The following is a 21,894-nucleotide window of genomic DNA, read 5'->3' on the forward strand; positions in this document are numbered from 1 at the left end:
GGCCTCTGCCTTCATGTTCCCTGGGACAATCAAAACTTTCTCAGTTATCCCTAAAATACCCCAAGGTGAACTAGTGATCTGCATGAGTTAAGGGAGATGTGTGAAGGAGGGACGGAGGGCCTGGACCAAATTGCTGAGGACATGTTTTCTGTGGTGTGACTGGCTACATACTACCCCACATAGCTTCCACCTAGTTATCTCCCTCTAAGAACATGGGTCCAGCTTTGCTAGATCATCTGAGTCTGTTGGGAAAAGCTATACTTACATGAATGTCTACATACAGTGTCACACTTTGGGAGACAGAATGTGCATCACTTCCTATGTGCTACAAGATGAGGAATACACTAACAATTCCTGCACTAAGTCACAGATGGGGCCAGGCTCTCCTCAAGGTCTTGTCTGTGGCCCACAAGAAAAAGTGATGTCGTACAGTCCCTGAAGGCCACCAGGTGACAGTTGCTCAGTAACCAGGTAGTCACTCACCCTGGGTGAGGACAGACTGTGCTGTGTGTCAGGCCAGAGGGGAACTGCCTGGTCTTGGAGTACAGAAGGCAGGGTTGCAGGGTTATAGAGGGTGGAGCTGTGGAGGGCAGGGCTGTCAATCACCTGCAGACAGTAGGGCTGCACAGCACCTCAGGAGTGGGACTGTGGAGGGTGGGGCTGCAGAGATGCTGTGAACAGCTTAGCTGCAAAGGGTGGGCCTGGAAGCTGTGGAGCTACTTGGTTTGGGAATTTCTAGGACTGGGATTCCCCTCTGCTCACAGAACTGGATACTAATTTTAGACTGTAGGATACTGTGTAGCTTTCTCAGTTACTTGCCACTACTTCTGAAAATGGAAAAGCATTCCAGAGTTAGATACAGAGAGCAGCAGACTGTGAGTCTCCCCTGGAGGTTAGAGGTGGCCTCTGGTGTCTCTGTATCTTCCCTGCAGGAACAGTCTAATTAGCCCTCTGCCTGTGTGCCATCTTAGGACCTTCCACATTCCACTGCTGAATAATTCAGCCTCTGGTTGCCATGGCAACACACCATCAATGGTATTCCCAAGAGTGTTTGGGGTTTCCATAGTGTTTTATTTTGCTATTTCAAAAATCTTAAAATTTTTATCTTCTGTGTGCTCTGGGGTTTCCCTGAGTGACATGCTCCTTGCCTCCCATCCGTTCATATCCTCCAGGCCTGGTCTGGGTCCCACAGTGAAGCTGGGGTCCCCTCTGTAGGGGTGAAGGTCTGTGATGATGCCCATCCCTTCCTTCAGGGTTATTGAGCTTGCCCTTCAAATGCATGTGGGTGAGCGTGCAGAGTCCTGGTTTCACATGACAGTGTGAATTCCCAGTGTGATTCCTGGAAATCACAAGCAAAGGCCTGTGTGCCCTAATGTGATTAATCCACGGAGTCTATTTAATGATCAAAGGGATTTATTTGGGGGTAAACTCACAACCATGGGAGATTTATTGTAGGGTCCAGGAAAGCTGAGCTATATCCCATGCTGAACAGCTCAGTCCAAGATCTCAGCATCCAAAACCACAAGGTATCCAAGAGAGAGGGCATACATGCATCCCAGGTCTTAAGGGTCCCCAGTGACCGTGCCCCAGGAGCAGGTACCTCAAGGTCATGGGCAGGTGTAACAGCTACAGCTGCCTCCCTAGGAGCAGTGCTTCAGGGCACGGCTCACACAGCCACCCACTACAGTGCCCCCTTGGTCCTGTCCACACACCTTCCTCAAAAACATTAAGTATAAAGACACCACGGATAGGGTCTCATATTGTAGCTTGGGTTGTACTCTGGACCCTCCTGCCTCAATCTCCCCAGCCCTGGAGGCACAAGTGTGAGCTGGCTGTCACTCTCAGATACTGACTGCGTGCTGCCAGTTAAGTTTATCTGCTTCCATCTAAGTAATCCTGGCAGCTATGGAGTGACTGCGAGGTGCCCTCACTTCTTGTTTATTACACTTTGGGGAGTGAGCGGGTGAAGTGTCTTGCCAGGGTGCTGTGGGAGGAGAAGTGGGCGTAGGAATCAGACAGTCACGGAGTAGCCAGCCAGCCTCCTGTGAAGCATGCTGGACAGTAAGGCATCAAGAGGTAAGCTGTCTGAGTCACCACGCGGAGCTGTCTTCTGTGGGTTTCGGCTTCATGTGGGGTGTGCTCAGAGCCCTGGCCAAAACACTGTGTCTGGAGCAAAGATGTCTACACCCCTAGGGGGCAGTAGAAGGGATGCAAACTTCCCCCCCACATAGGTTAGAGATGGGGAGATACTTTGTGAAAATATCCAGAAGTGAGCATGTCCTCAGAAAGGTAGAGTTAGATGGCAATGCCCTGTCTCAGCCATGGCCAGGGGTCCCCCCACTTTGTAAAGTGGGGACACTGGGGGCTGGTAGCTTTTTTAAGGTCACTTAAGAGGAACAAGATCACATTCCTGGCAGGAGGTACTGACTGAGAACTGCTACTGTCGTGGCCAGGTATCCTCATGGGCTGCTTGTCATAGGCACAAGCTGTAGAAGCCCCCAGCAGGCCTCCTGAGAATTGAATAAACAGGACCACGGGTGCCAGTAGCCCAAGTGGCCTTAGAGCACATGACAGCCTTGTGCCTAGACAGTTAGTCGATGTCTTGCCTGGGACCAGATCTGGACAGGCGCCTCTGGAGTGATACATTGTATGGCTTCTTGTTCAGCTCCCTCGGGGGAGGCCTTTGTTCTAGGGCTGAGTGAGAGGCTGATTAGAGCTCAACAGCCTCCTCCAGGGCTTGGCACTTAGCACATGAGCACAGCAGTTAAATGATCTGACTTCTCTCTGTACACTGTGTTCTGCTGCATCCAGAACAGACTGCTACCACTGGACCCACGGAGAACGCAGGGTCTCAAGGAAAACAGTGCCAGGCACACTCGCACCACCAGCCAGCTGCCTCTCACCTTGTTCACCAGAACTCTGCAGCATTTGGGGGGTTGTGTAATGCTCCCAAGGGTGGTGTGTAAACTGGGCACTGCTACCTCGCCGGATGATGTGGTTGGTGGTCACACATTCTGCTGAGACTGCAAAGGAGGCCAGGCATGGTGCAAGCTCTTGAGTCCATGGTCACAGGGCTTTGGAAATATGTAATCTAGACTTAACAGGAAAAACATCTGCTGCTTCTAGTTGCTCAAAAGCCAGTCCTGTCTGGAGTATGCAATCCACCGCATAGGCAGAGGTTACACTGTTAACAGACTTCGAGTCTCTCTCCTGCCCTGACTTTGAAAGGGTGTGAGCCCAGTTCACCATGGGCGCTTTAAATCTAGTCCTGTGAGCATCAGCCTCAGAGACAGCCATGGTCATAAGGTAGCTGTTGCTCAGTCCATTTTACTTGTTTGGTGCTGTGTACTCACAATCTCCTTGAAGGCTTGCACACGTGCCCTGGGGTGGGTACTCTGCATAGCTCCAGTTTTCTTATGAGGAAAATGAACACACCACCACCAAGCCAGGTGGCCAGTTGTGTTAACAAGCTTAAACTCGACACTGCCCCCACTGGAAGCAACTAGACTCACAGGGAAGGGTGTGGCCAAGCAATGTGGTCTCTGCCATCAGTCCGGAGGAGACAAGAAGCAATATTGCTCTGAAACTCAGCAGCTTTGTGGTATCCCCTTTATGTGGGGTGTAGGGTGTGCACTGAGGCCTTTAGCCACTCATCCCTTCACAGGGCAAGTCCATGGTGTCTCCAGAATTACATGGCAGGGACTAATGGTGGGTAATTGTTCCTCCCATGCTTTCTGGTTCTCTTATCTGGTTCTCAGGAGGCATGTGAAGTGCAGACCTCCAGAACTTCCTTTCATCTCCTAAGTGGGTAGGATGGGGGAGAGGAGAAAGGGAGGGGGATGGAGAGGGAGAAAGAGAAAGAGAGAGGGGGAGAGAGAGAGAGAGAGAGAGAGAGAGAGAGAGAGAGAGAGAGAGAGAGAGAGAGGAGAGTGTTTCTGTGAGTATGACACACATGGAGGAAGCACGTGCCACAGTGCAAGTGTGGAGAGCTGAGGACAACCTCAGGTGCTGTCCCCACCTTGTGTGACGCAGGGTCTCCTGCCATTGCTACCATTTACACCAGGCTAGCTGGTCTCAAACCAGTCTTCACCTCCCATCTCACTTCAGTGCTGGGATTACTGATGTGCACCGTGTCTGGCTTTATGTGGGTTCTGAGGACTCTCAGGTCCATGCCTATTCAGGACATGCTTCACCCATTGAACCGTCTCCCCAGGATCGGTACCTTAACAGGCTCTGCCCCCCAGTGTCACTGCTACTTCGTGCTCTATTGTGACCTCCCTAAGACCCCTGGAGATGATCCTCTGAGCTTTAGCATCAAAGTGCTCTGTGTTTCTGCTTAGCCTGTTGCTATTTGAAGGGTAATACACATTTTTTTTGTTTTTGTTTTTTTGTTTTTCGAGACAGGGTTTCTCTATGTAGCTTTGCGCCTTTCCTGGAACTCGCTTTGTAGACCAGGCTGGCCTTGAACTCACAGAGATCCGCCTGCCTCTGCCTCCCGAGTGCTGGGATTAAAGGCATGCGCCACCACCGCCTGGCATAATGCACATTTTATAATTAATTGTGGTAATCTTTATTGCTTTGTCCACCAAGAAGTCCAGGGCGAAGTGTACAGCTGCCTGTGACTAGTGTGCTCTGTCCTGTGAAGTGTGCACTATGTTTAAGCTCCTGGTGTAGGCGCTTTTTGTTTCTGTTTATTGCTATGGACACAGTTTTGTGTATAGTTTCAAAGTCTATTTTTAGATTTGAAGATTTCCATAGGAACACCTCCTCTTTGATGGGGGCCATGTCAGTGTACTGGACGCTCTGTTGTCCAGCGTCCTCTAGGCCAAGGCTTCCCTGTTACAGCCCTGCCCGGGTGTCCATGGGCAACAGTGATGTGGCATCTTTGCATTGGATAGAAATGTCAGCATATTTTCTCTCCCAGCATGAAGAGACTCTTGGCTTCAAGAACCTCACAGTTCAGATAAGGCAGCAATGATGGTTTGGGAATATAACTGAGGCTTATATATTTTCTTTTTACGGATTGTTTGTGTAAAATGTAAAAATGTTTCAAAATGGTAATGCCAAGTGTTGAAAATATTTAAAACAACAAAAAAGATGTGTTTTTTTAAAAAAGGAAAAAAAAATAAGAAAAAAAAGGGAGGAATCAGACCCAAATGTGAACTAATTGTCTGATACTACAGTGGACCCCAAGAGATCATGGATGGAGGGTGGTGAGGTTTCCTAAAGGTATGTGTGGAGGAGGCACCCCGGTAACAGTGCACATAAACATTATGTAACAACAAAGGGATTCTCCTGTCCACTTTACAAGACACTTACATAATAGATCTTAAATGTAATGCTTGAGCAGTGCTGTGTGGACATATCAATTGTAATAGGGGATTAAATAACAGTGCCCAGCCTAGCCAGGCTGTCACCCTCCCTGGCTCGCCACTGAGCTGCATGGCCGTTTGTGTTAATACATGTGAACTTACCCGCACCCCAGAAGCTGAGAGCAGATGGGCAGGAGAAGGTGTGGAAGGGACAGGAGTCCTCAGTCATTCATTTTGAGTCTCCAAGGAGACATAAAGGAATGTTATTCACAGAACAAACAACTTTGATCTTTCCCTGTGGGCTTTGGCCACTCTGTCCTTCATAGGCTAGTCCAGTATTGTCTCTGAGCCTTCCCGGGTTCATAACTTGTACTAAGTTCAACACCAGGTGAAAACTGCAGTGATTTCTGTTGGGAGATGCATCCCCAGAGCAGGCCTACAAGGTTGACACCATCTTAGCCCTGAGCTGGGACAGCCTGTGTAGACGGGAGTGGTAGGGAACCCCAAGTCCAGGCTTGAAGAGAGAAGCGTCCTCAAGTCAAGTTGTCCTGGATTCTCTGGGTCCCCTTTCTCACTGCAGTGTGGACACCATCCATTCCTGCTTCCACATTGCATCCTCACAAGTGACATGGGTGTTGCACGTGTATAGAATGTGTAGCCCAGGCACACGCTGGCTTCTCCTTTGATCTCTCCAATGCTCCTTCTGCAGTTCAATGTCCTATGGGAATAAAACATTGTTGGGAGGTGGCTTCACACCCCACAACTGTCCTTGTGCTCGGTAGGAGCAGGACATAGTGTGACAGCCACGCTCAACGCTTTCGCCTCAGTGCACATTAAGATCTCGCAACAGAACACACTGGAGACAGCCTCCCCCGGGTGTTTGTGAGGAGAGACACTGTCTGTACTAGGCCAAGCGGGGGATCATCTGGGTCCTGCCAGGGTACTGGTGCTACTGGGGCTTGGTACTTGAGCCTGTGTCCACAGCAGTCCTCTTACAGGCTGGCATGGTGCCGGTGGCCTTCAGCTCTGACCACAGCCCTGCGGGGGAGCACCTCTCATGCTCTGTGGAGGAAGAAAGGACTCAGGTCATGGCCACAACATCTCAGTAGGATCTCTGACCTCAGTGCCCAACTCCTAACCGCCAAGCAGCTGCTGATGCTGAGGCTTCAGGAGCTCTGCACACACCCATGTTCAGGCAGCTGATGATGTCCTGTGTCCAAAATCCATAGTCTGATACAGCTGTATTAATAGGATTGGTAACATCACATCCTTGTGTCCTGGATAGTCTACCAGTATCTGCAAGTCTGGGACCTGCTCTCAGTGCAGCATGGTGTGGGACATCGTACCTGCCCTTAATAATGCCATAGCATCGCATAACACTGTTTTGCCTCTTGCTGAGAAATGAGTGCAAGTCACAGGTGACAATGTGTAATATGGCCTCACCGTGCCACCAGTGTCCTCCTTCTGGAGGCTGGTACCCCCGGTGGACCCATAGCTGCCAGCCAGAATGTGATGTCCACACTATGGAGAAGGTGAAGGCGCAGGAGAGTGGGCCCAGGTTACCCAACCATTTCAAATGCCCTTGCATCTGAATGCCTGTCATGGTGTACACCCAACTACAGAAAGTTCAAGTTCCTGCAGTGTTCAGCCGATGGGTGCTAGTGGGTAGCATGAGCAGATATATTCACAGAGATATCAGTAAGCCACTGCATGTGGACCAGCTAGATGGACCAGCTGCCTGCAGAAGGCTCCAGGGGGTAAAGATTAGCCTGTAGGAAGAATCACAGATAAAGTATCACGACAGTGGGCATCAGAGGTAGGTGTGATACTCAGGCCTGACTTCAATGAATAGGAAGGTATATGGTCAAGTGCTGGGCCTGTGGGCAGCAGGGCCTGTGCCTGCCTGATCAAGGGTAACTGCTGGAGGGGTCCATAGGTGACAGTTTCCTGGGGCTCCAGGTATACACATGCTGCTTCTGGTCAGCTTAATGTCACTGCCCCAGAGAGACCTGTTTGTTTTTTTTTTTTAACAAATATTTATTTTTTTATTTTTTATTTTATGTGCACATTTGTCTCTGTGAGGGTGTGGGATCCCCTGGAACTAGAGTTATAGACAGTTGTGAGCTGCCATGTGGGTGCTGGGAATTAAACCCAGGTCCTCTGGATGGAGTGCTCGTAACTGCTGAGTCTTCTCTCTAATCCTACAGAGTCCACCCTCTACCCCAGTTGGCATGGCTCCAATCTGTCTCTATCACCTTGTCCCAGCTCCCTGTAACACCCTCAGTCTGGGCATGCTAGCTGGATTCTGCTCCCTCTATACTCCTGGGGACTTGGTATTCTAAGTAGGTCCTTGTAGCTGGTACATTGTTGTGAAACAAGGTCTGAGAAACATGACAGGTTACCCAAAGAGTCCTAACAGAATGCTCCTGGAAAGTGTGTGTGTGTGTGTGTGTGTGTGTGTGTGTGTGTGTATATCTCCTGTACCTCCATCTTTCTCTCTCTCCTCAGCCATTGTCACTGCTGGTGTAACCCTCAGAAGGGGCCTTGTGGATCTTAGAAGTTTTAGCAGCTGCCTGAGACTTAGGAGCCTCTGTCCGGGAGGGAGCAGTTCAGTGTAGAGGCCGTAGCTACAGAATGAGAACTCAGAAGGAGTGGGAACAGTGGTGAGAGGAGAGGATCTTCCAGCTTGGGGACACGATTGGCCTGTGCCGGAGGAGAATGTAGGAAGGAGGAAGGAAGCTTGAGGGAGGTTGCATGAGGGGCAGGAAAACAGGCCTGTGGGGGGCTCTGGCGTTTGGCATGGCTGGGGCGCTCCGTCCGAGTAAAATGAAGCTATGCAGGTGACTGAGCCGGAGATCAGGGCTCCGGGCCAGTCTGACATTTGTTAGATTTCTCATTTCCTCGCACACTTGGTGGGCTGACTCCCACCACAGCATCTTCACTCTGGTCTAGCATCATTACTTTGATGATGGACAGTGGGTGGTGGCTGTTCATGCTCCTGCAGGGACCAGAACCAGCTCCAGGGTAGTCTGGATACTAAACTGTCCATCTCCTGGAAACCATGGCATTTGGCTTCCTTTGAAAATACAGCCCCAGGAAATGCCTGTTGATTTGTCCTGGAAGCCTGCATGATCCAATCAGGGGGCTTTCCTGAGAGAGTAGAGAGTTCAGGTTTGCCATGGAGGAGCCACGTGCTTCTGTTTGCATGGCTGAGATGTTCTTCAATGGTGGATGTGGGGCTAGGGACTGAGTTCTCCAGGATCAAAGGCCCAGGGCTCACAAGCTTGACCTGATGCTATGCCAAGGGGTCCTTAGGGTCCTTGTTATTGTTTAGGCTTTATCAGGGAAGGCATAATGTCCCCAGCATGGACCATAGCACGCAAGGCACTCCTTGGAAGAGTGCATACAACTTCCTGAGATTTGGATTTTGCATTTTCTAGGAGGATGGAGGCATCCAACGGACTTTCAAACAGTGAATGAGTGGACTAATAAAGAACTCTCTATGCTCCAAGTAGCTCTTGGACAAACAGCTAACTCAACACCAGAGTCTCATCAGTAGGAAGAAGAAAGACTATAGTCAGGCAGGGTGAGGTGCTGTCAAAGGTGCACAGTGGCCCTAAAGCTGCAAGCAGCACCTTCCATTTCAAAGCTATGTACTTGAGAATCTTCTAGGAGCCCCATGCATCCTGAGGGGGCAGAGGTTTCCTATGCCTTAAGGAACTTCACCTCTCATGGGCCCTGTGTGGCCAGTGCACTTGGTTTATAACGAGAGCACAATGTGCGTTACAGCATTCAGTGTCTGCATGATGGGCCTTGTAATCCTGTCTGTATCTGAGAACCTGGTAAAGATTTCTTATAGCCAGTCAGCAGCTGGGTACAGACAAGAGTAGAACCTGGTACCTATGGAGTCCATTTCCTTCGTCTGCATGCAGTACCTGGTCTTGGCCCATCCCTGGCTGTCCTCTAGCTTACCTGATTTCCATGTGAGAAGTAGACTACTAAAAGAAGGACCTTTCTCAGTGCTTATTTCTCAGAGCCTAGAACAACATAGGCTCCCAGATAATCCCTGCCCAATAGATGGGTGGGATAGACTATGCTTGGGAAATGGGATCAAAAGATGAGTTGGCTAGTTGGATGGTACCTGGATGGAAAAAAGGTTGAGAGGATGGGTGGGTGATGGATCGTTGTACAGTTAGATGGAAGGGTAGATGGAAAGACAATTGAAAAAATAAACAGATGAGTAGATAATTTTTAAGTGGCTATATAGAGTGATGGATGGACAGATGAATGAGGATAGACAAATGGATGGATGAGTGGCAAATGGATGGAAGAATGGATGGATTAACAAATGGATAAGTAGACAGGTGAGTAGATATGTGGTAGGTGGATGGACAGACATGAGTAGTCAAGTGATTTTTATACTTTTTTGAGAAAGAGGATGAATTACTAGGGTACATCAGGCAGAAGGGACAAGAATTGAGTTCTACAGAATGAATGTGCATTGGATGAATACCTTCCTCTGTGTGGCAGGTTTTCAGGCACATTGAGGTGTGAGGGTCCTGTTTACAGATTTGGCATGTGACTGGTGTGTTCAGAAGCATATTTTGGGCTTTCAGTGGACACAGATAGTGGACACACACAGGACTCTAGGGATAAGTTCAGTTGTAGGAGGTGCACCCAGGTTGGAATGGATACACTTCCTGTTAGACTGAAGTGGTGTTAGAGCTGTGAACCTCAAGTCTCTAATGGGTGTATACTTCTTACTTGTTAATATGGATATGTGGGCAACAGACCTAACTAGAAAGTTTTTGTTCTCTATCTCTGTCTCTCTGTCTCTGTCTCTCTGTCTCTGTCTCTCTGTCTCTGTCTCTGTGTGTGTGTGTGTGTACATGCGTGCATGCATGCGTACACTTATATGTGCATGTGTGTACATCTGCATGCAGGTGCCCTTGGAGGCCAGAAGAAGGATCCCCTTTAATTACAGGGGTTGTCAGCCACCCCATGCAAGTGTTGGGAACTGAACTCTGGTCTTCAAGAGCAGTAAGGAATAAGCCCTCCTAACTGCTAAAACAGGGTTTATTGTTACTGAATTTTTAAGCATTTGGGAGTTCTTTATATAAACTGAAAAACTTACATGGAACATCCTTCATTTAAATATTGAGATTCTGTGTGAATTTTCAAAAGCACATATGGACTGTAGTTGGCCTGGGGTCACACATTGGAATCCATGGATATGAGCTAGTGTGCATGTATGTGAGTTTATTTGCATCTATTAATGGTAATGGCACAATTGCATGCACATGTGTAATGCATTTGTTCGTATTCACACCCACCACACTCTCCAGCCCCAACCCCTTGCTGTTGCCTCCCTCTCTGTTTCTGAGTTTTCTAATTTTATTTTATCTTATAAGACAGGGTTTCATTTAGCCCAAGGTAGCCTCAGTTTCACTGGGGATGCTCTTGAACTTCTGATCCTTCTGTCTGTACCTCCTGAGATCTGGGGTCACAGCTGTGAGCTACCGTGCCCAGCTTGTGTTTCTGTTTTGAGCAGCGTGTTCTTGTCTGGGAGTGAGCAATCTACTCAGCGAATGCTGGAGCGTGGTCAGCTCAGTGTGTGGCCTCACCTGGTCCCCACTCTCTTCTCTGAAAGGGGGCGCAGTGTGACTCCCCCTCCTTCAGATCCCAGTTTGCTGGGAGTCTGTGTGTGGTGCTGAGGAGTAGGGCTTGGCTCAGGCAACAAAAGCTGATCAGGAATGTTGGTTCTTCCACAGCAGGTGCTCACTTCCCTCCTTGTAAAGTGGGTCAGGCTGTGGGCAGGATTCTGCGGGGACTCCTGCAGAAGAAAACCAATAAGCTGAGGTGGTGAGAACAGGAGTCGGGCAGTGTGAGCCACTTTCTTGAGATGCCCTCACTGTGTTGTCCTAACTTTCCTTGCCCTGTAGCCAAGGACAGTGCCATCTTAGCTGGAGCACTGTGTCTAGTGTGTCCGGGGCATTTGTGTCCATCCCCAGTCTGTCTGAGGATGTTTCCACTGTGACAGAGAGGAGTCTATTGCCCACTAGCTGGAATCCAACCCCCAGAGCAGCACCTAAGCCACACGGTTTCCCAGTTATTTGGAGTGAGTGTGGTGCCTATGGCCGTCTTTGCCAAACCTTTATGACATCGTGAGCATCCTTGGTGATCATGGCCTTCAGCTTTGCTTCCATTGTCACATTCTCAGTGTCCAATCCTCTCCAACATTGCCATCGTCTTCATCAATATCTTCATCATATCCTCTTCCTCCTCGTCACCATTGTCTCGGCAACAGCCTCACCCTCATCTTTGCCATACTCACTCCCGGTGCATCTTCCTGGCAGAGAAAGCACCTTGGCAACGCTGGCAACTGGTCCTCTCGATGCCCAGGGTCCCACCTGTGAGGGGATGGAGCCCATATGTGAAGCCAAGTCAGGAAGCATGTGCTCACCCCCGCCTGGAGGGAGGGGGCAGAGGGGGGACATTGCAGACGCTGGTCTAATCAAGGGTGTAGTGGCGTGGTTAGGAAGCTAGCATCAAGCCATTGGCCGCCCTGGGAGGGCTCTCTTCAGTACCTCCATTTTTGTATGTCAGAATGCAGGAAGGAAGTCTGGCTGACCTTTGACCCCAGGCAATCCTAAGCCTGGTTGCTGGGACTTCCAGTTGTTGATCAGCAATCTCCAGCAAACTGAGCTCAGGTCTGTTTCACCCGGGTGTCCTGCCATGGCCTTGGCTCCTTCTCCTGCTCCACCTCTGTGGAGATCACCACTCCTTCCTCCAGGTCTGATAGTGATGCAGACGTCTACACCGTTCATGCTCAAGAACTGTGTAATGGTGTTACATGCCCAACCCCTAAAACTCTCATAAGATTTTATTGCAGAAAGGCAAAGGAATTCAGGAGACAAGAATCTTTCTCTCTGTGTGTATGCATGTATGTGTATGTATTAGTGTATATATGCTTGTGTATGAGCATGTGTACGAGTGTGTGTATGCGTGTGTGTCTATGCATGCATGTCTGAGTATGTGTATATGCTTGTGTGTGTATGTGTATGTGTGTGGGGGGGTGTGGGTGTGTGTGCATGTGTATATGTGTGTGTATGCAGGACAGAGGCAGGCAGCAGTCTGGAAGGACAGGTGAGTGGTGCAGTCTGGGAAGGCAAGGCCCGCCCAGGTCAGCAGAGCAGTGAGTGAGCTGGGAGGGTCTGACCTGTTCAGCTCTTGAGTGGAGGGAAGCAAAGAATAAAGAGCTTCAGGGGAAGAGTTTAGCTGGAGCATAAGCCTAGAACAGATGCAAAGCTTTATCCCTCTGAACGAGATAGACAGTATGCAGAGAGGGAGAGCCTGCCTGTGCGTGGAGCTCAGGAGGTAGAGCCTGAGCACATCCAAGCAGAGGAGAGGCTCAGAGCCTTGGTTCAGTATCTGTGCAGTGTCCACGTCCCCTGAGTCCTGCAGAAAGCCACTTGCTATAGTTTTCCATGCAATTGGGAATCTAGAGGATGGCATAGTGTGTCTGGAAAAAAGGGTATAGCATGCCACCAGCTGCCATTCATGTCTCTAAAGCATGATTCCCAAACCCCAGGGACAGGTGACAGGTGTTTGGAGGCCACCTGCTTGCAAGTCCTGGATGGAGAGAACCCAGGTGAGGTCCCTTAACTAGCTGGAGCTGGGCATATGGGTATGTGACCTCCACCTGTTGGGACTGAATTTAGCAAAGCCCTGCTCTCCTGGGCCTTGAGACTTAAACCTGTAGGCATGGCCACCGTGGTCATGCTCTCAAGCTGACATTTGTTGAAGCCACGTGTGCCTTCTCATTTCACTCAATGCGCAGGTGCAAATGCTATCATTAAGTGCTCACAGACAAGAAAGCAGGGGCTCAGAGAGACAAGGGAAGGTGTGCGGTGTCTCACAGCTAGGGAGAAGCTGTTTCTACAGAGCTGGTTCTAGGAGGCCTGTGGGGTTTCTATAAACACTCACCTTGATCTTCATGTACTGCCTAGGATGTGGGTGTCTGGGAGAAGCTGGGGAGGGAAGGAGATGTGGGAGCTCCGAGAACCCTGGACAGCTGGACCAGTGGTGCCTCTCCTCCTTTGAGACCCCCTTTCTCCATCACCACTGCAATTCAGTTTAGCCACAGAGACTTCCTGACTGTCCTTGTGTGGCCCTCTGTGCTGCATACAGCTACAGGGCAGAGCCCCGCTTCAGCTCCAAGCCCTGGAGATCTGTCACTAGGTTGCTTAGGACATGAAATCACACATGGCTGTCCTTGCTTCAGATGCTTTACCCAGCCACACACCCAGTGTTCGAGGCAGGAGCTCCGAGTGGGAACAGCCTTGACACATCTTCCACAAGAGGTGTGAGAGCATGGCCACCCAGAGCAGTCTGCACAGATTTCCCCGGGACATTTATGACACCCATCCTTACACTCAGCCCCACACTCACCCCACAGCAGCCTTGGAAGCTTCCTAGCCCTGGCTCCAGAGTGTTCCACTTGGCTTTCATAGAAATGACATGTTCCTTTTCTAACCACAGTAAATCAGGCAGTCAATGTACAGAAAGCTTAATTAAATTACCTAATTCCAGCACTAAGCACAGCTGGTACCGCAGGGCTGGGAACAGACGCTGCCACTTGTGGATGATGGGACAGAGCTGTGGGATCTGTGGCAGGCAGGGATGGGCATGCAGGTCTGGACCTGGGAGAGGACAGGCTCTGAGCTCAGCGTGGCCTCTCAAGCATGTCTGCAGCTGCGTCCACAGATGGACTCCCTCCCCCTTCAGAGCTGTGTTTACGGGTAGAGTCCCCCACTCTTCAGGAACCCACTGGGGTTCCACACTAAGCTCACAGTTTGCTTTCCATTGAGGCAGCTGGTGTAGGCTGGATTGTAGCTATGGATCCTGCCCCTCAGCTCTAGAGTATCTGGTTGGGTAACTGGAGGTGACCACCTTTTCAGGTTGAGATCTCTAACTTGCTCAACTCTGACCTTCAGAGAGAGATGAGCAGGAATTCCGTTCAAGGACAGATAGGACTCTACCATTAATTCATGGAGAAGCCAGTATTGAGGCAAAGGTTGGGTGGAGCCCAGGTTTCTTTGTGAGTGTGTGGGTAGGGTGGGGTGTAGCTGTGACCACATGTGTGCACATGTGTAAAGCCAGAGGCCAAACTTGGGTGCCCCCCAGGAATGCCATCTACTCACCTCCTTTGAGACTGGTCTCTCATTGGCCTGGGGCACAACAACGAGGCTAGGCTGGGCCCAGGATGCCCTAGGGATCTTCCTGTCTCTGCCTCCCAGCAGGTAACTGGGTAGTAAACGGATGAGCATACCTGGGTTCTGAGGATCTGAACTCAGGCCCTTGTGATTGAATGTCAGGTGTTACCAACTGAGCTATCTCCCCAGCCCCTGACAGATTTTTGCAGATGGTGTGAGCTTGCCATGACCCACCAACTGAGCTATCTCCCCAGCCCCTGACAGATTTCTGCAGATGGTGTGAGCTGGCCATGACCACTCATTGTTATGCTCTTTTGTTTATTCTGGAGTCTGTCTGTCAAGCCTTCCACACCAGGGCCAACATAGAGGCTCTGGCTGTTTTCACGCTGTACCTTCACCATAGTGGACATTGTGTGTGTGTGTGTGTGTGAAAGAGGGAGGAGAGTGACAAAAATTTACCACGGGAGAATGTACCTATATGGCCCACGTTACGGTCCTACCAGTGATGACAGGGATGTCCCCAGTAGGAAGGGACTAAGCAATGACTGTGGAAGGTCCCACCTCCACTCTTTGCAGCCATGATGGGGGCACCCTGTTGACACTCTCAAGCAGTGATGGTGGAAGGTCCCATCTCCTCTCTCGTCAGCTGTGGCTGGGCACTCTGTCCCTCTCCTTGGCAGCACTACTGTACCAAGCTTGCTGCCCTCTGCCACTCTGCAAGTGCCTCTGCAGGACTTGAAAAGAGCCCAGCTCCATAGGGCAGGCTGTCTGTGTCCCACATGCCTGAGACCATGTGCAACAGCAGGGTCCTGGTCACTCTCCCCTGCAGAGTGGCTGTCATAGGGGATAAGGATTGGTAGTGAGAGACAGAGTCCCTGCCCCTGGGAAGGGCTGCATCCCTCTGTGGCCAGCTCCGCACCTCCCCTGGGTCTGTCCACGGGTTGACCCCGGCTGGTGGTCATTCAACAGTGATGAGAGGACCAGGTGTATTGGTGGGAGTAGCGGGGTTTGGCCTGCTTTCTTCTGAGCCTCGCAAAGGCCTGGAGTCAGTCTCCTGGACAGAGGGAATGGCATGCACAGAAGTCATGAGGTGGGAGCAAGCTTGGTGAGCATTGTTTCTGACTGTGTGTATGCCTCCACACTCATACGTCAATGCCTACCCCCTGGTGCGGTGGTGTTTGGGGTGGAACTCTGGGAAGGTAATTAGGGTCTCGTAGGGGATCAGGGATTGGTGCTTGTGTTAATTTTGTGGCTGTGGCCAAACACCTGACCAAATCGAGTTAAGGAAAGAAAGTCCTGCTGCGGCTCACAGTATGGAAGTCCAGTCCACTGTCACGGGCACGTCACCGTCGCTGCGAAGTCATGGTGACAGGAGTGTGAGGCGGCTGGTACACGGCGTCCACAGTCAGGAAGCATGAGATGAATGCCGGTGCTCAGCTCACTGTTTCCTTTCGCACAACCGCAGCCTGTGGGATGGTGCTGCCCTCATTCAGGGCATGCCTTCCCCTCTCAGTTAAACTTCCGGAAACATCCTCACAGACACACCCAGAAGTGTATCTTCTAAATGATTTCAAATCCAGTCAAGCTGACAATGAAGACGAACCGTCACAGCCTCCTATCAGAGGCCCCAGGGAGACCGCCCCTCCCTCCATGTGTGAGCGAGTGAATGCGCTTGGTACCCAGTCCACTGGTACCTAGGCTTATTCTTCCCAGACTCCAGAAATGTGAGTGAGATACATGGTTGTTTCCGAGGTTTATTACACACTGTGGTCATGGTTTATTGTTATGGTAGGCAAAGAGTAAGTTGGCCAGAGCAAGAGAAGAAAGGCCAGAGAAGGAGGCAGCAGAGAACAGGAAGCGGGAGGTAACCAGGGAGGGTATGGCAAGCAGGGCTGGGGCACTGCTCCTGAGAGGGCCTTCTGCTAGTCGGGTGCACGTCTGCCTGGCCTCCTCCCAGGATTCCTGGTGTGGAGTGGGTAGGCGTGGGGCTTTTCAGGGACTCTAGGTCCAGGGTGGGTGAGCACAGGTGCTTTGGTGGCCCTGACCTGGGCCACTGTGGGTCAGTGCTGGTTCCTCCTGGCTAGTCTCAGCCTTGTCTGAGACCAGAGGGCCAAGCAGGGTGGCAGAGATCTGGTCAGGTATAGGCTGCCCTTTGCCCTCTGCCCTTTGTCCTCAGCAGCACCTTGCTGACCAGCTTGAGCCATGTCTGTGCCTTGTTGCACCCCTTGCGTGGGGACAAGAGGGGATCGTGCATATACCTTTTAGTAAGTCACCTCTGAGCTGACAGGCCCGGCCTGTCTCAACACTCAGCCAGTGGTGCTGTCTTGGCAGTCACCTCCTTACACTCATTGCTCTGCCCTGGCTTCTCCGCCACACGGTACAATCCTCCCTTCAGAGTCAGAACCTGGAGGGTGGCATTTAGAAGAACTTCCTCTTTTTCCCTGAGAAGAAATAACTCTCCACAGGCAGTTTACATGTGAGGTCCCAAGGGTGGGTGACCTGTCCTTCCTCCCCAGCCAGGTGCCCCCAGTGCCACTGCTTTCTGTCTCAGGCATCTCCTGAGGACCTGAGAGTCTCCTCCTGGAGGATTCTCTAGTGCCCCTTTGGGGTTCCTTTTTTAGGGGGGACTTGTGACCATTTCAATGTGGTCACTGTTGGGAGCAGAGCGGGAGGGCCCCACGTGTTAAGGTCAGGTTGACGCCTCCCAGGTAGCCTGGGACTCGTCTAGAGAGGCAAGTGTTCTTGGCCTGCTGGCCTCTGCATGCTGGGTGCCATGTGACTGGAAGCAGGACCCTCCCAGTCCTAGTACCTCAGGGGCCCTGACTCCTGCTGCAAGGGGAGAGGGGTTACCTGGGCTTTGGGGGCAGCTTGGAGACACCCTTTCCTCACACAGGATGGGAGGGCCACTGTGTCAGGCAAATGGAAATAGCGAGCCTCACAGAAGCCATAGTGCAGCTCAGCGATCACCTGGACCCGAACAAACTTCCTCTTCCTCTGCCACCACCACTCCTCACTGAGGGCAGGGGTGCCTGGCAGCCATTGGCAGAGCCATCCCTGGGGCCTCTGGGGATTCTGGGATAGGGTCATGGAGGGTCAGTGCTGAGGGCTCAGTCCTGAGCCCTGGGGGAAGTGTCCTGCAGATGAAGGGCCAGCCCCTGAGCAGTGAAGACTTGCTCCTTCCACTTGAATGTCCCCTCTTGCTCCCAAGAATGTGGGCTGAGGCACATGGACAGACATGAAGCATCTTGTTGGAAAGGTGCTCAGACTGCTTCCTGGAAGACAAAGACTCTGGATGGGAAGAAAGAGCCTCTTTCTGTCCAAATCCTTACCAAGAATCCTTCCTGTGTTTCAAGAAACATCTGCCCCATGATGCGATGGCATCCCTCGGGGCCTGGTGCATTAGCTGCTGATGTCATCCTGATGACTGAGGAGGTGGAGCAATGCAGTTCTCACACGGTCTCCTGATGAGGTCGTGTCTGAGCTCCTGCATAAATGTATGCTGTTTATGGAAACTTGATTTTCTTTCCTCCATTTCTTCTCTGAATAGGACATTGCATCGATGTGTGTGTGCGTGCGTGTGCGTGTGCGTGTGCGTGTGCGTGTGCGTGTGCGTGTGTGTGTGTGTGTGTGTGTGTGTGTGTGTGTGTGAAGGATAGAGGTCCATGGTGTCTTCCTCCATCTCTTTCCACTTTATTTTTTGGGTTTCACACTGGATCCAGAGCTCACTGACTCAGCTTGGCTGGCTGACCAGCAAGCCCCAGGGTCATCCTGTCTCCACCTCCTAGTGGTAGTATTACAGGCATGGGATGTTGTGACCTACAGGCATGACATGCTGTGACCTGGTTTTGTTGTTGTTATTGTTATTTTTAATTTTTATTTTATATATTGTGCATAAACTTGTGCATTTTATGCACTTATTAGCCATCTGTGGTTTTGTGAACTGCTTGTCAAAACATTTACCCATTTTGATATTATTTGTCTGACTAATTTATGTGTTTTTTTAATGGGTGCTAGAGGTCAGAACTTAGGTCCCCATGCTTCCATGGCAAGAACTTTACCTACCGAGCTATTTCTCTAGCCCCTGATATTTTTTAAAGTGAGTGTGAAGGCTGATTAGAGGTAAAGCTGGGTGCTGGTCTGTGTTGTGCAATGATATAGGTATATAATGATATAAGTCTAGTAGGGTTGGGGACCCTGAGTTGGGAAGGGCATCCTGGCACCAGGAGACATTTGAAGCTCTTGCTTGTTGTGTTCTATGGCACAGGGCAAAGAGCACAGGGCAGAAGCAGAAAGCAATGCAGGAGTCACCATGGACTGCCCAACCTTGCTGAGGACATTTGGATTGAGTTCATCATGGGGTTTCATGAAGGCCAGCCTATGGTGGGGCTAGAAGGGACAGAGCCTCTGGGTGCCTGTCACTATGCTCAGATGTGGCGACCCCTGGGGTATTGGGAGTGAGTGTAATTAGAAACAGAAGGTTGCTGGGTGGGAACAAACTCGAAGATGGAGCAGTGGTCACTGAACAAGCCGGAGATATCAGGGTGGCGTGAGAGAGGTTGGCTGTGGACATGGGAATGGAGGCCTTGGTTCCACACCCACCCTTGTGTTCAGAAAGCTGGGGCAGGTAGCTGCTGGGACAGGATCACCCTAGAGGTTATGTGGGGGGGGGGGGGTTTGGGGGAGATAGCAGCTGGCATCTCCCTAGGTAAGCCTTCAGTGAGTGGAGAATCCACTGCTCAGAAGGGTGTGATTCCGACGAGGGCACGCTCTTTCCTCTCTAGGCCTGGAGCTGGCTGGATCCTCTGTTGGGTGTTTAGTTCTGTCCTCCTCATGGTAACGTGCCCTTGTCATGTGGGCTGTTCTCCTGGAACCCTTCTGGAGCAGACTGTCCTCTTGACCCCCATTCTCTAGGTGTACTCCTGTCACCCAGTGGTTTGTGACCCGTGCACTGTCGCTTTTGATGGCAGCAGGCAGCAGTGAAAAGAACTTTCCACTCGCCTGATTCTGGATCTGAGTGGTGGTGTTGGCACCCCCTCACTGGGGAATCCCAGTTTCATAGTGACTCAGGAATAGCTGTGGGGCAGGATCACCTCCCAAAATAGCCGCAGGATCCGTGGGTGCAGTGCCGCCGTCTGCTCTCCAGCTGCAGCCTGTCTCTAGGAGGCATCTGCCTCTTCTGGAAGGAATCTTTCAATGTTGGCCCAACACTTAGTTGACCTGGTGAAACTCTGAGTGGAGTCTGGGTTAGGGTAGCATTGAAACTGGCAGCTGGGAGTCAATGCTTATAGAGCATCCCTTTGTAAGCCAGACCCACCGTGAGGTGAGCTTCTCAGAACTTCCGGTGAATCTGTAGTCATCCAGTCCAGAGCATCAGGTTGTTAAGACCATGTGCCGAGGAGGACTTGGAGACTGCTGTCATCTGAGTGCGTGATGCCTGCTGCCTCATGCTCCTGTGCCTCAGCTGGTCCTGATGGGGAACCCGAGATATGGTATAGCATCTGCCCACTGTTCAGAAGGGAAACCAAACATCAGAGGGATAAGATACCTTATCAACATTGTAGGTCTAGAGTCAGCTTTCAGGGCATTCATATCTGTCTCTGCCTTGAACCAAGGCTCTTCTCATATAGGAGGATGGGTGAGAGTAATGGAAGCTGCAAGTTTATACAAGCCAAGGATACCCAGAGAGCTTAGCGCTACGGTGAAGGGAAGCCATTGCCCAGAGAGGGACAGGCAGTATATTAATTAGAATCCTAGGGTGGATTAAGGCTTGAACACAGTAACCTGGGGAAGGTATCCCGGGGAACCATGTGGGGAGGACCCTGCGGGGAGGAAGGGCAAGTAGGAGCATGGCTGCCGCAGAGAGAAAGAGGTAGTAGGCGGTGTGTTTGTGTGCTCTCTGCATGGACCCTCCCAGGTCGTCCTCATCTCCAAAGGTCCCTGCTGTGAGGAGAAGCAGTCGGCTCAGGGATGATCAGGGCTCCTCCTGGGTCCTGGCTGGGCCTGAGCTGCCAAGGCTGGGGTGTGCACAAGGCTCTATGCCACAGAGTCAACCTTAGGGCTTGCCCTGTTTTCACAGGAAGGGTCCTGTCATTCTTATATACACATATAATGCCATGGGGTGTGTTATAGTAAGAAAAGCATCGAGACCTCTTTGCCCACAAAATCTGATTTCTTGTTTTTTGGATTAGTGATATATCTTGGGATGGTTTTCATGGGTAGACAACTGCTGTACATTTTGAGAGTGTGAAACATTAAGATGTTGTACGTAGGCCAACCCTGGGATTCTTGAGCCGCCAACTATCCTCTCAAACACCGTGTGTGTGCGTGCGTGCGTGTGTGTGTGTGTGTGTGTGTGTGTGTGTGTGTCTGTGTGTGTGCATGTGTGTGTGTGCGTGTGCATGTGCGTGTGCGTGTGTGTGTGTGTGAAGATTTTGAATTATACGTGATGTATACAAATGGCGTTGTCACCATTCTCGTCCTCGAAGGGACAGGGCACCAGGGTTTGTTCTTTCGTGATGGCTGTGGCTTTGTCCCCGGGCAGCAATCTCCTGTCCCCACTCTGTAGTTCTGTTAGCTCAGATGCTGTAGCTTGCACATAAGAATACCCTGACTCCAGGTGCTGATCCAGTGGAGCAAAAGCTTACCAGCCTTCCACAGACAGGAATGTTGAGGTGCAGGCACCCCCTTTATCTTCAGTACCCACCTGTGCATTCCACCCACTGTGTGCTGGCCGCTTCTACCTCCACCCTCCATTCCATCTCTGCCACCTCTTCCTCCCTGTGCCCTTACTGCTCATTCCTGGCTGGATTCACAGTGCACATCAGGGCTGTATGTTGTGGTGATATATTGTTTGTGATCTAACAAATAAAGCTTGCCTGAAGCTCAGAGAGACAAAAGAGCAAGCCACCACCACCACCTCTTACCTCACCAACTCCCCCATTTTTCTTTTCAAAACAAGAACTCATGACCCTGAGATAGTTGGGGAGGTAAGAGGTGGTGGCTGTGGCTTGCTCTTTTGTCTTTCTGAGCCTTAGATCACAAACAAAGTATCACCACAATAGGTGACTTTCAGATTGACAGTTCCAAAAAGCCACTGAGAGGTCACTGTCCTATTAGTTCTCCTGCACCAGGACCTACAGGGACTCACAGACAGCTGGGATCTGTGATGTTCCTGGCAGTGGGTGAAGTTAGCCGCAGCCCACACTTTCTTCCAGGCTTCTGACACTCCCTCCTCTGTACACTGGATGCTATTGTGTCAGGATGCCTCTCTCCTTGGGGGTGGGGGGAGGACTTCTGCCCTGTGGTGATGTACTTTTCTACCACATCAAGCCTTACTCTGGGGAGTCAGCTCCACATGGTAAGTCACT

At 50.9% G+C, this 21,894-nt stretch overlaps 1 protein-coding gene across 2 annotated transcripts in view; it reads left to right on the forward strand.

Annotated features, from left to right (window-relative positions):
- Positions 1-21,894, forward strand: part of Phactr3 (phosphatase and actin regulator 3) — a 238,434-nt gene that overhangs the window by 204,437 nt on the left and 12,103 nt on the right. The gene's annotated exons all lie outside the window — the stretch shown is intronic.

The sequence above is a fragment of the Peromyscus eremicus genome, chromosome 4 (assembly GCF_949786415.1).
Source record: "Peromyscus eremicus chromosome 4, PerEre_H2_v1, whole genome shotgun sequence".
Lineage (NCBI taxonomy): Eukaryota > Metazoa > Chordata > Mammalia > Rodentia > Cricetidae > Peromyscus > Peromyscus eremicus.